Below are 13001 nucleotides of genomic sequence, written 5' to 3' on the forward strand. Positions count from 1 at the left end.
AGACATAATATGAATACATTTCAATCTACAGCCTTGATGCATATTGGTTTTTATTTTGGTTATTCATCAATATAACTGGCAGGAATTTAATTCCATATGGTCAATAGGGGTATGCCTGGAGGGGTATGCTGATTCGTGCACAAGTGGATTCTGATTCGGATGCCCCACAGGGCGGCTTTGTGAGTCTCCATGCATCCAGTTATCAATTTGACATTTTTTTGGGGAAAACAACTTGATGCATTTGATAACATGTGCTTTATGACATTTTAAATCAGTTTTTTAGTCCTAGACCCTAGAATGGCCTTAATAGAGGCAATTCATCATTTTTTTCATCTCATTTTGTTAGCAGCTAGGATCTTTTCTCCTTTGTTCTTTATTTTGGCATTTTGAAGATATGGTGATTATTTTCAAAGGTGATCATTTGTGGGGTGTCAAATAGCTTCCACAAAGGAGATCCATGAGTCTTCGAGTCCTTAAATGGACATTTTGATGAACATTTTCAAGTTTGAGAAGAAAATTTTGAAGTCTGTGTTTTCATTTTTTAAAGATACAAAGAAACAAGTTTAGCTATCTATTTTAATAATTTTGTATTTTTTTTGCACTTGTATGGTTGATGTTAACGGTTTTTCCTAATTTAAATTTATTTAATTTCTTATAGTAACAAGAAATTAGATTGTATCATGTAAGAATGACTGTCATCAGTATTCAAAGTTCAGTGGGAGGGCAAGGAGTTGATAAATTCAAAATAGATGTAGAATCTCCTTTATGGAGACATACCACAAGAATAACATAGGTTTCAAGAGGTGGGGCATATCTTTGGAAGTGTAATATTTGTGAGAGTAAAACACCATTTAATAGCTTATATTCTTTATGGGCCTTGCTAGTAAAGGAATGAGAATGTGAAACAACAAAGATGGGGAGGGGATGTTTGTTGTACAAATAACATGATATATAAAACAAGAAGAACAAATTGATAAGTTGGTTAGAAGATTGAAACAATTTTCTTATCAACCTCCATTGGGAAAAATGCAATTGCCCATTGAACCAATTTTATTCTCCAAATATCCATTCTTGCAAATACATGTACCGAAAGAGAAAGAAGTAGAAATGACCATTTGCAAAAGAGGTCCATTGGACACAAAATTTAACATGGAGCAAGGAGAGCTTGTTGATCAAGCCATTGTATTGTTAATGTTTTTGGCCGTTACGACAAAGTTCAATAATAAATAATTGAATATGCAAATGTAAGCCAAGAGTGGCTAAATATTTAATGGCAATATAATAATAATAATATGAAATATATTGTTTTTTTATATGATAATTCAATTAAGTGGGAAAACTTAATTGGCCCCATTTGAAGTGTTGTCTCTTTTGGAAGACACACCTCTTCATCTCATATATATTATGTGTTGGGTGGTGAATTATGAACACCGCAAAACATAATGTGTAAGTAATTATTCACCATTCTCTACCCTAAAATTTGAAAACTTAACATGGTATCAGAGAGGGTTCCTTTGTGGGAAGCTTAACCGCTTGAAGGTAGATCCATTCAGATTCATGGGCAGAAACGAACAATGATGGGCAGATAACTTTGTCATTTGTATGTGTCCATTGATTGGAAGATTCTAGTGATTGGAAGGAAGTAGTGGAGAGTATTACAAAGTTGGTGTTAATCCATATCACATAGAAGTGGCATTCAACAACTTGTTCTGTTTTCGTCGTTATCAAAGATTTTGTCTGCAAAAAAGAGATCAGATATTTGAAACGTCTTTTGGATGTAGATGACGTAATGTTTTTTTGACAAGCATTTGACTGTTCTGTCTATCGATTCGTTATGCTCTGACTACATCAACGCCACTGTTCTAGAATTGAATCTCGTGGATAATCGATGGAATTTGTTTCCATTTATACCTGATGCAAATCACAGAAATTCCCACGAGGCGACTAGTAATTACAATTTGGGTGGGAGTGATGTGGGTAAATTGATTTTATTCGAGAATAAGAGCGGAGTTGTGCTGGAAGGTATGAACAATTATTTGTTAATATCTTATTAAGATTGGGGAACATACTCGAAGTAAGACATAATGAGATTAGTTCATAATTATTATTTTGATTTATTATATTTATGTATATAAGATGGAGAATTATTGAATACATGTAAAATGAAGAATTACCTTATGATGTTATATATAAAAATAAAATACATATATTTGTTGTTAAATTAATAACATTAACATTCTAAGTATTGTATTCCTAATGTAATAAACCTCTTTTGTATTTATTGTATTTCTATACATAAGAGCTATGTCCCTTGATTTTTTCTTGTGAGAATGTTCTTGCAGGAAAAGGAGGATTGATATCAAAGTGCACAGAGGAAGCCGCCAAATGTCAAAAGGAATCATTCCAAGAGCATTCAAACATTTTCAAGTGCCTTTTAAACTTGGTAGAATATTTTCTTGTTTAAGGTTGTATGTTAATAGGGATATTACATTGTATTAATTAATGAGTTAAAGAACTAAAACTAGTTAAGCCATTAATTCTAAGATAAATCTTGATTGACATAAATAGAAAATTCTCATATTTGTAGGCTATGTATTTAGCCAAGACTATATTTAGGCTAGGCTGCATTATTGATTGCATTTGTTATGATTATTGGCTATGTTATAGCAAAGACTAACCTCTTTTATATAGTTGAGTCTATAATTGAGATATTTGGATATTTTGCATGATCATTTCCTTGATATGTGAATATAGCATAAACTATATTGGTTGTATGCATGTGTGGCTAAATTAATCTATGTGATTATATTTTAAATCTTGGTGGATACTGGCAATCCACGGTTTGAGTCTTCTCGACCCAAGGATTGAGTACTTAGTGGACTTGATGTCCGGATACTAGTACTCAAAGCACTTGGTGAATATCATGTATTTGATATTCAGATACCAGTGCAGGTGACATCATAGATTTGATGTCAGATTTAGTACTTGGTGGACTTAATGTCTGAATACTAGTACGAGTGACATCATAGATTTGATGTTGAATTTAGTACTTGGTGGACTTAATGTCCAGATACCAGTACGGGTGACATCATGGATTTGATGTCTAATTTACTACTTGGTGGACTTAATGTTCGGATACTAGTACGAGTGACAGATTTGATGTCAGATTTAGTACTTGGTGGACTTAATATTCGGATACCAGTATAGGTGACATAGATTTGATGTCAGATTTAGTACTTGGTGGACTTAATATCCGAATACCAGTACAGGTGACATCATGGATTTGATGTCAGATTTAGTACTTGGTAGACTTAATATGCAGATACTAGTACGAGTGACATCAAGGAGTTGATGTTAATTGAGTCCTTGTGAATTATGGATCTTGGATCCATTGGTTGAGTACATGGTGACATCATGGACTTGATATCGGGAAGCCATTACTTAGAGCATTTGGTGAATACAATGGACTTGATATTCGACCGATGCTTTTGATATCACAGATTTGATATTAGTTGAGTCAGTCAGACTCAGGAGACTAATACTTAAGAGCATATGATGATGACTTTGAGATATTTTGAGATTTGTATGAGTTTTACATCATGAGATGATGTATGGGATACATAATAGATTTGAGATCTATTGAACTTATGTTTTTGGTATCTCTACCAATTGTGAAGATAGAGAAGTTGAGGTCTTTTATAGATTTGAGACTTATTGGTTGATCTTCTTCTCAAGTCCAAGGAGTGTTAATGTTTGTGGCCTTTACGACAAAGATCAACAATAAATAATTAAATATGCAAATGTAAGCCAAGAGTGGCTACATATTTATGGCAATATAATAATAATAATATGAAATATATTGTTTTGTTATATGATAATTCAATTAAGTGGGAAAGATTAATTGGCCCCATTTGAAGTGTCATGTCTTTTGGAAGACGCACCTCTTCATCCAATATATATTATATGTGTTGGGTGGTGAATTATGAACACACCATAACATAATGTGCAAGTAATTATTCAACCATTCTTTTCCCTAAAAGCTAAAAACTTAACATGCATGTTGTCTCTATGTCAATGGCCTTCCTGTCAACTTGGTAAGATTGTCATATTGGAGTAGATGGTGACAATCATCAATAAAACACCATCTCATTACACAAGTTTTGAGTATAAAAAGGTGTATACTACCCTATGTCAAAAAGAGGACTTTTATAGAGATGTTTTTAGCTAATTAGAAGTTCTTGGAAAACTTTGGGTGTTACTATTGTTTGCGACGGATGGAAAGATACAAACCAACCATTGATTAATGTGATTGCAATGTCACCCAAAGGGGCAAGTTTTTTATGGCAGTTGATTGTGAGGGGTAAGTATAAGATGCACAATTCATTTCCACAATTCTCATTGAGGCCTCCAAATGATTACAGACAACACCAAAAGATGTAGAGATGCAGGTGCTTTGGTTGAGGGCCGTCATATTTTTTGGACAACATGCACCAAACACACCATCAACTTGGTCATGCAACAAGTTGGCACTCCAATAGATTGGGTAAAACAAATATGCTAAAAAGGGGAGCAGATACATGTTTGTGACGAACCATCAAATGTCACAAATGTTCATATATTTCTCCAAATTGGAGTTGTTGAAGGTAAATTGTAATTATTAGATTTTATTTATTTATTTAATTCAAATAAATTTTTATGTCATATTTCAATCATCAAACTGTATATAACTTTTCTTAATATTTATTGATATTGGTATTCAACCATTCTTTTCCCTAAAAGCTAAAAACTTAACATGCATGTTGTCTCTATGTCAATGGCCTTCCTGTCAACTTGGTAAGATTGTCATATTGGAGTAGATGGTGACAATCATCAATAAAAAACCATCTCATTACACAAGTTTTGAGTATAAAAAGGTGTATACTACCCTATGTCAAAAAGAGGACTTTTATAGAGATGTTTTTAGCTAATTAGAAGTTCTTGGAAAACTTTGGGTGTTACTATTGTTTGCGACGGATGGAAAGATACAAACCAACCATTGATTAATGTGATTGCAATGTCACCCAAAGGGGCAAGTTTTTTATGGCAGTTGATTGTGAGGGGTAAGTATAAGATGCACAATTCATTTCCACAATTCTCATTGAGGCCTCCAAATGATTACAGACAACACCAAAAGATGTAGAGATGCAGGTGCTTTGGTTGAGGGCCGTCATATTTTTTGGACAACATGCACCAAACACACCATCAACTTGGTCATGCAACAAGTTGGCACTCCAATAGATTGGGTAAAACAAATATGCTAAAAAGGGGAGCAGATACATGTTTGTGACGAACCATCAAATGTCACAAATGTTCATATATTTCTCCAAATTGGAGTTGTTGAAGGTAAATTGTAATTATTAGATTTTATTTATTTATTTAATTCAAATAAATTTTTATGTCATATTTCAATCATCAAACTGTATATAACTTTTCTTAATATTTATTGATATTGGTATTAACTTGCTTAGGTTATTGAGACCGAATTTGCATCTCATACTATTGTTATGATACAACTTGTCAAGTTGGTAGGGGCATTGAGCCAAATGATTATTTCCAACCAATGGGGTATGTGGAAGACTTCACATTTAGAGAGGGGCTAAAAAGTTATGACATTAGAGTCTTGGATGATAGTAAGCTTGTGTGCATTTTGTATTGGATTTCACCCAACCCATCATGGCTATGCTCCACTATGTTGATACAAATAAACCTTGTTTGGGGAGTGTCTATGACGATATATCACAATGGTAAAAAAGGTAAAGCTTGTCATATAAACATATGAGTATGATCCCATAGAATGTGAAACCTTATGCAGTAAGATAGAAAACACCATTCATCATTGTTGGGAAAACATGACCACCCCATTGCACCTCTTTGCATATGCTCTAGCTTCGAGATACTATAGCAAGGAAATACTTTGCTATGCCAAATAGATTAGCACCATATGTGGATGAAGAAGTTGGTAATGGATGCTACAAAGTTTTACAAAGATTTTTCCAACATGATGAAATGCACAAAAACGTAAGGACAAAATTTAGCTTATTTGCCTTGGGAGAACAACTTAGTCCAATTGCAATAATTGACCAAAATGACATGGGAGCTATCACATGGTGGTACCTCTATGGTCAACTATTTAGACATTTACAACCTCTTGCAATCAAGGTTCTCTCACAAATACGATTTTTTTTGCCACACATGAGAGTTATGACATGGTAGCACCTATATGGTCAACCATTTAAGCATCTACGAACTCTTTCCATCAAGATCCTCTCACAAATAAGTTTTTTTTATTGTTTTTTGTTTACCACTCTTACTTTACAATTTAGTGCTTTACATCCTTTAATTTGCTTTTCATTTTTATGTTTAATTTTGTGAGCAATATCTATGTTGCAAGTTCTATTGCTAAATGGAATCAAAGTACATACTCTGTTATCAATTAAGTGAAGCATATGTTGGACTCAAAAAACACTAAAGACTTTGCTTACATTCATACCAACTTCCATCTTTTTCCACCTAAGGAGGATCATTACAAGGAAGGGGCAACCAAGCTTCCAAATGTAGCCCAAGTGTGCCAACTTGGATGCCATGATCCTTACTACAATCATAGATGACAATGGTGGTGATAATATCATGATACATGGTGCATCTAGTGCAAGTGGCATCGCTTTGAGTTCAAATGATCTTGAACTTGCAATAGTTGGAGATGAAGATTTTTATGAGAATCCTTATGGTTCCGATTAGTGAATCTTGATTGGTGAACATTGAATCATGAACTTGTTGGTAAAAAAATTTGTCACTATAAAAATGGCCCAACGGAGTGTAAGTGACAAATTGTTCACAACAGTTGGATAGGCCCTTGATACACAGCCTTCCTCTGCATTTAGAGGAGCAACTCCCTCGTGTGATATAATTTTGAAGTTTTTCAAATAAAGATGAAATCAAACTTTTAAAGATAAATAGAAATCCATTGATGACGAATGCACCACACGACTCCAAAGCTTTCCTAGACTAATTTAAAACCTACTAATAACAATAATGAAGATCTATGCTTGAGAACTATTACTAGCACAATGCTGATCCAAAGATTCATAAACATCTGCACAATATCGTAAGAATGCTCATTGCCAAGAAAATCAACATTTCTAACAATTTAGATTCAAAAGAAGAGAATTCAAGTAGCATGTTCCTTTATTTTCTTGCACCAAGAGCCTGAGAGGAATTTCTAATTACAAAGACAAAATTTATATACGCTTTCCAAATATCATCCTCTGATCAAAATTTTAGCATAGTGTTCCCTTTTTATAAAGTGTAAACAGTTCTCCCTACAAAGCCAAAAATGACTCCTTATGTAAGCATAAAGGTTAAGAACTACCTCTTCGTGGTTAATAACTACCTCCAAAATACGTAATTTTGGAGAGGTTAATTAACCTCACTAAAAATAACCTATACAAGGAAAACTCTAAAAACATGACTCATGACAAAATTCATCAAAAAGAGCATGAGATATACATGTGATCACTAAGGCTTCTAGTTGTTGGAATTCATCCATCAAAATGTGATAAGTTAATTTTTGAAGGCTTTGTAATATCAAGGATGGCTACCATTGAGTTACATATGAACTCTTTAATAACATGAGTCCATTATGTGTGTCAACCAGTTCTTTGATCATTGCATAGTTAGAGGGCACATATTTTATGCCTTCTATCATCAAAATTACAACTTCAGTACATAGGCCTACTATGGTAATCAAGATCAAGATTGTAATATCTAATGTCACCACCTTAAAATTCTCAAGGAGACAACCAGATATCTTGTGCTTCATCACAATTATAGAGTTGGAGGCACCTCTATTGATACTAAAATTCATATCTATGCTATGCATATTGACTGTGTGTGTGCTCTCCCATATGCTTTTATATTTTGATTACATATCAACCATGACACTTTCTACTGTAATATATGATTGAACTTTTCCTTTGAATTTTCTGCTATGGACATCGAGTCTTCCATCACATGATATTATTGGCATTTCTTCAAACATTTGGCATACTGCTACCACTGTCCCATGCTTGACTCCTTCATTTATGATTCATGTCAGATGTGAGTGTTCAATCCAACTCTTCTAATTAATTGACACACTTCACTTTTCATGACCATGTAGAATAGTGGTCTGAAGGCTTGGGTGATTCCTTATACTTTCTAAGATACCAAATCTCCCATGTTAACTACCTTGAGAAAGCCCAATATGGATGGGCATTCAAACATTGTTTGTCCATTTGGAGTTTACTGCAGACCAACATCATTGTCTTCCCACAACAATATATCTTCGCTTTGCTCACCAATCGACCATTCAATGTGTCCTAATTTCTTTTTCTAGCTTGATTTGCATTGGAGTCAGCTTGTGCTATAAATTTTTATTTCTAAATAATATGTTTAGGGGATGCTCTCAAGTTATTATGATGTTTTATATCTCCGATGTATTCATTGTGTGTGGATTAGATATTGGATTATTCTGTCAAACAATTCACATGCATAGTGTTTCCTTCTACAACATTCAAAGGGAACTTTCCATGAGTAATATACTAAAAAACACTATTGAATGTGTTATGTGGGCTATTAAGAATCTTCACCAAGATTTCAAGTTTCAGCAACTGTCTTAAAGACTTTATCTATCACGGGCTAGAGGTTGGAATTGTGTTTCACAATTATCATTTCACTAATTTTGTCTTTGCAGCGGACCCTTGCTACTTTGACTGATGGTGAATTTGCAATAATCATGGGCCCAATCCCTAGTTGTTCAAATACATAAGAGGTGTTGACTCATAGTGACCATTCTTTTCCTATCATAGCACTGTCTTCAACACATTCAGTCAAACAAGTTACACATGTTTGAGGCTACTACAAACTTCATATTACCCAATGAGATATCTTTGATGCTAGCTTGGGAGACATTCCATCAAATAGATTGTGTGCATCAGCTTCCAATAGCATTCGAATGCTGCAAACTAGAGGATATAGAGGAGTTTATAAAGCAGAACACATGCTTGGATTATGGCATATACCGCTGATTTCCTTTGGACATTGCAGGTTGAGATGATGTCTTGTCTTTGGTTTGCATGAGAAATGAGAGGCTCCAATTTGGGCAAATAGCTCTTTTATTGTAAATATATGAGTTTTCATTATGATCAATCATGAAAACTCACATAAACAATCCTTCACCAAGAAGTTCAAGAGGTTAATAACTATATTCAAAATAGGTGTTTTGGACCCCGAACCTTAACCTTTTTGGATGAGAGGTTAAAGTCAATGGTTTGGAACATGTGTTTTTGAAATTTATCTTAACCTCTTTTTGATGGAGAGGTTAAGATTTCAAATTGAAACACGTATTTTGTGTTAGGATAAACTACGGACAGAAATAAAAACTACATGCAAATATAACCAATAACAGAAAATAATAGAACACACAGAAATGAACACAAGGCACCAAGATTTAACGTGGTTCACCCAATCCCTGGGCTACGTCCACCAAACAGCAAGTCCGATCTTATTACAATCCAGTGATTACAACCTGATTACAATCCATAATCCCTTACAGCTCAATACCGCCGCAAGAACCAATTTCGTATCACCACATATCAAAAATACCCAACCCTAAGCCCTTTTTATACAAGTATTAAACCACTTTAGGGTTATAACATGTCGGCCATATGTCGGCCATAATATGTCGGCTACTTCCAAATTTTTTTTTTTTCGGGGCGATGCCCCGAACCCCACTATTTATGAAGTATGTACAATACTTTCCTGATCAGTCACCACAATCTAACAATCTCCCACTTGGGGACTGATCAGGCTCCATACTAAACAACAATCTCCCACTTGGAGACTGATCCTGTAGCAATACAACTACCGCATGGGGCTCCCACTGGATCAAACCACCCTGGACTCTGCTGTTCTTTTATTCACATTTAGTCTAAAAGACCAACTGAAACTGAAGAGGAGTTCAGCTTCTCCCTTGTGACAACCTTTGTCAACATATCTGCTGGATTTTCATTGGTATGTATCTTCTCCAGCTTTAATTGTCCATCCTCCAAAACTGACCGAATGAAATGGTACCGCAACTGTATGTGTTTGGTCTTAGAATGCAGAGCTGAATTCTTAGCAAGATGAATGGCACTCTGACTATCTGTGAACAAAAAATTATCCTTCTGAGGATGTCCCAATTCTTCCAAGAAGAACTGAAGCCATATCATCTCTTTGGCGGCCTCTGTAGCAGCAACATACTCTGCCTCTGTAGTGGAGAGAGCATTAATCTTCTGTAGCCTAGAAACCCAGCTCACGGCTGCCCCACCAATAGTAAAGACATAACCTGTAGTACTCCGCCTGGTATCAATATCCCCAGCCAAATCTGAGTCAACATAGCCCTGTAAATCAGTAGTAGAGCTCCCAAAGTGTAAACACTTATTGGATGTTCCTCTCAAATATCTGAGAATCCACTTGATAGCATTCCAATGCTCAAAACCTGGATGACTCATATACCTGCTAACGACTCCCACTGCATGTGCAATATCTGGCCTAGTGCATACCATAGCATACATCAAACTTCCTACAGCTGAAGCATAGGGTACCTTGGACATCTTATCCTCCTCTTCCTGTGTCTTGGGACACATCTCCTTAGTCAATTTCAAATGACCAGGTAAAGGTGTGCTGACAGCTTTAGCATTCTCCATAGAGAAACGTTGCAACACCTTCTCAACATAATCAACTTGAGATAGCGTCAATGTTCTGTTCTTCCTATCTCTGCAAATCTTCATACCAAGGATTTGTTTTGCTGCCCCCAAATCCTTCATAGCAAATGCATGTGCTAATTGGCGTTTCAGCCCCTTAATATGATCCATGTTAGACCCAGCTATAAGCATATCATCAACATATAAACATAAAATAATGTAGCTATCATCATCCAACCTCTTAAAATAAACACAGTAATCTGAATGACACCTATTATATCCATGCTCATGCATAAAACTGTCAAATTTCAGATACCATTGCCGAGGTGCTTGCTTCAGGCCATATAAACTTTTCGTCAATTTGCACACTAAGTTCTCCTTACCTTTGACCTCAAAACGCTGTGGCTGAGCCATATATATTTCTTCATCCAAATCACCATGAAGAAAGGCTGTTTTAACATCCATCTGCTCTAAATGCAAATCTTCAGTAGCCACAAGACTTAAAACAGTACGAATAGAAGTCATTTTAACAACAGGAGAAAATATTTCATCAAAATCAATTCCTTTTTTCTGTGCAAATCCTTTTACAAATAACCTGGCCTTAAATCTTTTCTTACCTCCTTCCTCTTCTTTCAACCTGTAAACCCATTTATTCTGTAAAACCTTTTTACCTGCAGGCAACTTGCACAAATCCCATGTCTTATTTTTCAGCAAAGAGTCCATTTCATCTTTCATTGCAAACTCCCACTGAATCTTAGTATCCACCTGCACAGCTTCATCATAACTTTCAGTTTCACCAGCATCAGTAAGTAAAATAGAATACAAAGAGGGAGAAAACCTTTGTGGAGGTCTAATTGGCCTTGTTGACCGTCTAACATTCATTGGTGTATGTGGTATTTGTTGTTGCGGTTGTTGCACATCATGAGGAATGGCTGGAACATCAGCTTTTGGAGTATCATCCCGCACTACATAATCATCTTCTTTCTTCTCATGTTGCTGCAACAGATCTTTGTACAACACTTTTTCATTGAATATGACATCCCGACTTCTTATAATTTTATGATTTTCAAAATTCCAAAGCCTATAACCAAATTCATTAATGCCATATCCAACAAAGACACATTTCTTTGATTTAGCTTCTAGCTTGGTTCTATTTTCAGAGTCTATATGAGCAAAAGCTTCACAACCGAAGGTCTTGAGAAAAGAATAACTCACCTTCTTACCAGTCCATGCTTCCTCTGGAATACCACAGCCCAAAGGAGTAGAGGGACCTCTATTAATCAAATATACTGCAGTATTGACAGCCTCCGCCCACATGTGTAAGGGCAACCCAGCATGCAACCTCATGCTCCTTGCGCGCTTCATTATAGTCCTGTTCATGCGTTCAGCCACTCCATTTTCCTGTGGAGTCCTTGGAACAGTTTTTTGTCTACGAATACCATTAGTGGAGCAATAATCTTCAAATTCATGATTGCAATACTCACCACCATTATCAGATCTGAGACATTTTAATTTCTTACCAGTCTCATTTTCAACCAAGCATTTCCATTTCTTAAAAGTTTGAAATACATCAGATTTCTGTTTAAGGAAATAAACCCATACTTTTCTAGTTGCGTCATCAATAAATGTAACATAATAATGAGAGCCACCAAGGGAAGATACCTGAGCCGGTCCCCATACATCTGTATGTACAAGTTCTAATTTCTCCTTTTTGTTTTCCTTCCCTGTCTTTACAAAACTCACTCTCTTTTGTTTTCCATACACACAACTTTCACAGAAATCCATATTCACACATTTTAGACCTGGTAAAACTTTCCTTGAATGAAGTACTTTCATACCTTTCTCACTCATGTGCCCAAGTCTATTGTGCCACAGCGCTGTATCAGAATCCACAGTAGCTATTTGTTCTCCCTGCTCATCTGCAGTAATTGTTCCTGAATATTCATTTTTCTCTGAAACAATCAAAGTAGAAGGAACAATATGACCTGTACAAAGATATAAGGTGCCTACTTTCACACCTTTTTCTACTACAAGGGAACCTTTTGAAACCTTCCAATTTTTATCATTAAAAGTAACTACACAACCCTCATCACCGAGTTGCCCTACTGAAATTAAATTTCTACTTAGTTTTGGAACATGTCTTACCTCATGTAGTAGCCAATGATTCCCATTCTGAACCTTAATCTTAATTTTTCCCTTTCCAACAATCTGACAGGGTTCATTATCCCCCAAATAAACAAG

Source organism: Cupressus sempervirens, chromosome 10 (genome assembly GCF_028749045.1).
Source record: "Cupressus sempervirens isolate cs-2001-9-10 chromosome 10, ASM2874904v1, whole genome shotgun sequence".
In the NCBI taxonomy this organism is placed as follows: Eukaryota; Viridiplantae; Streptophyta; class Pinopsida; order Cupressales; family Cupressaceae; genus Cupressus; species Cupressus sempervirens.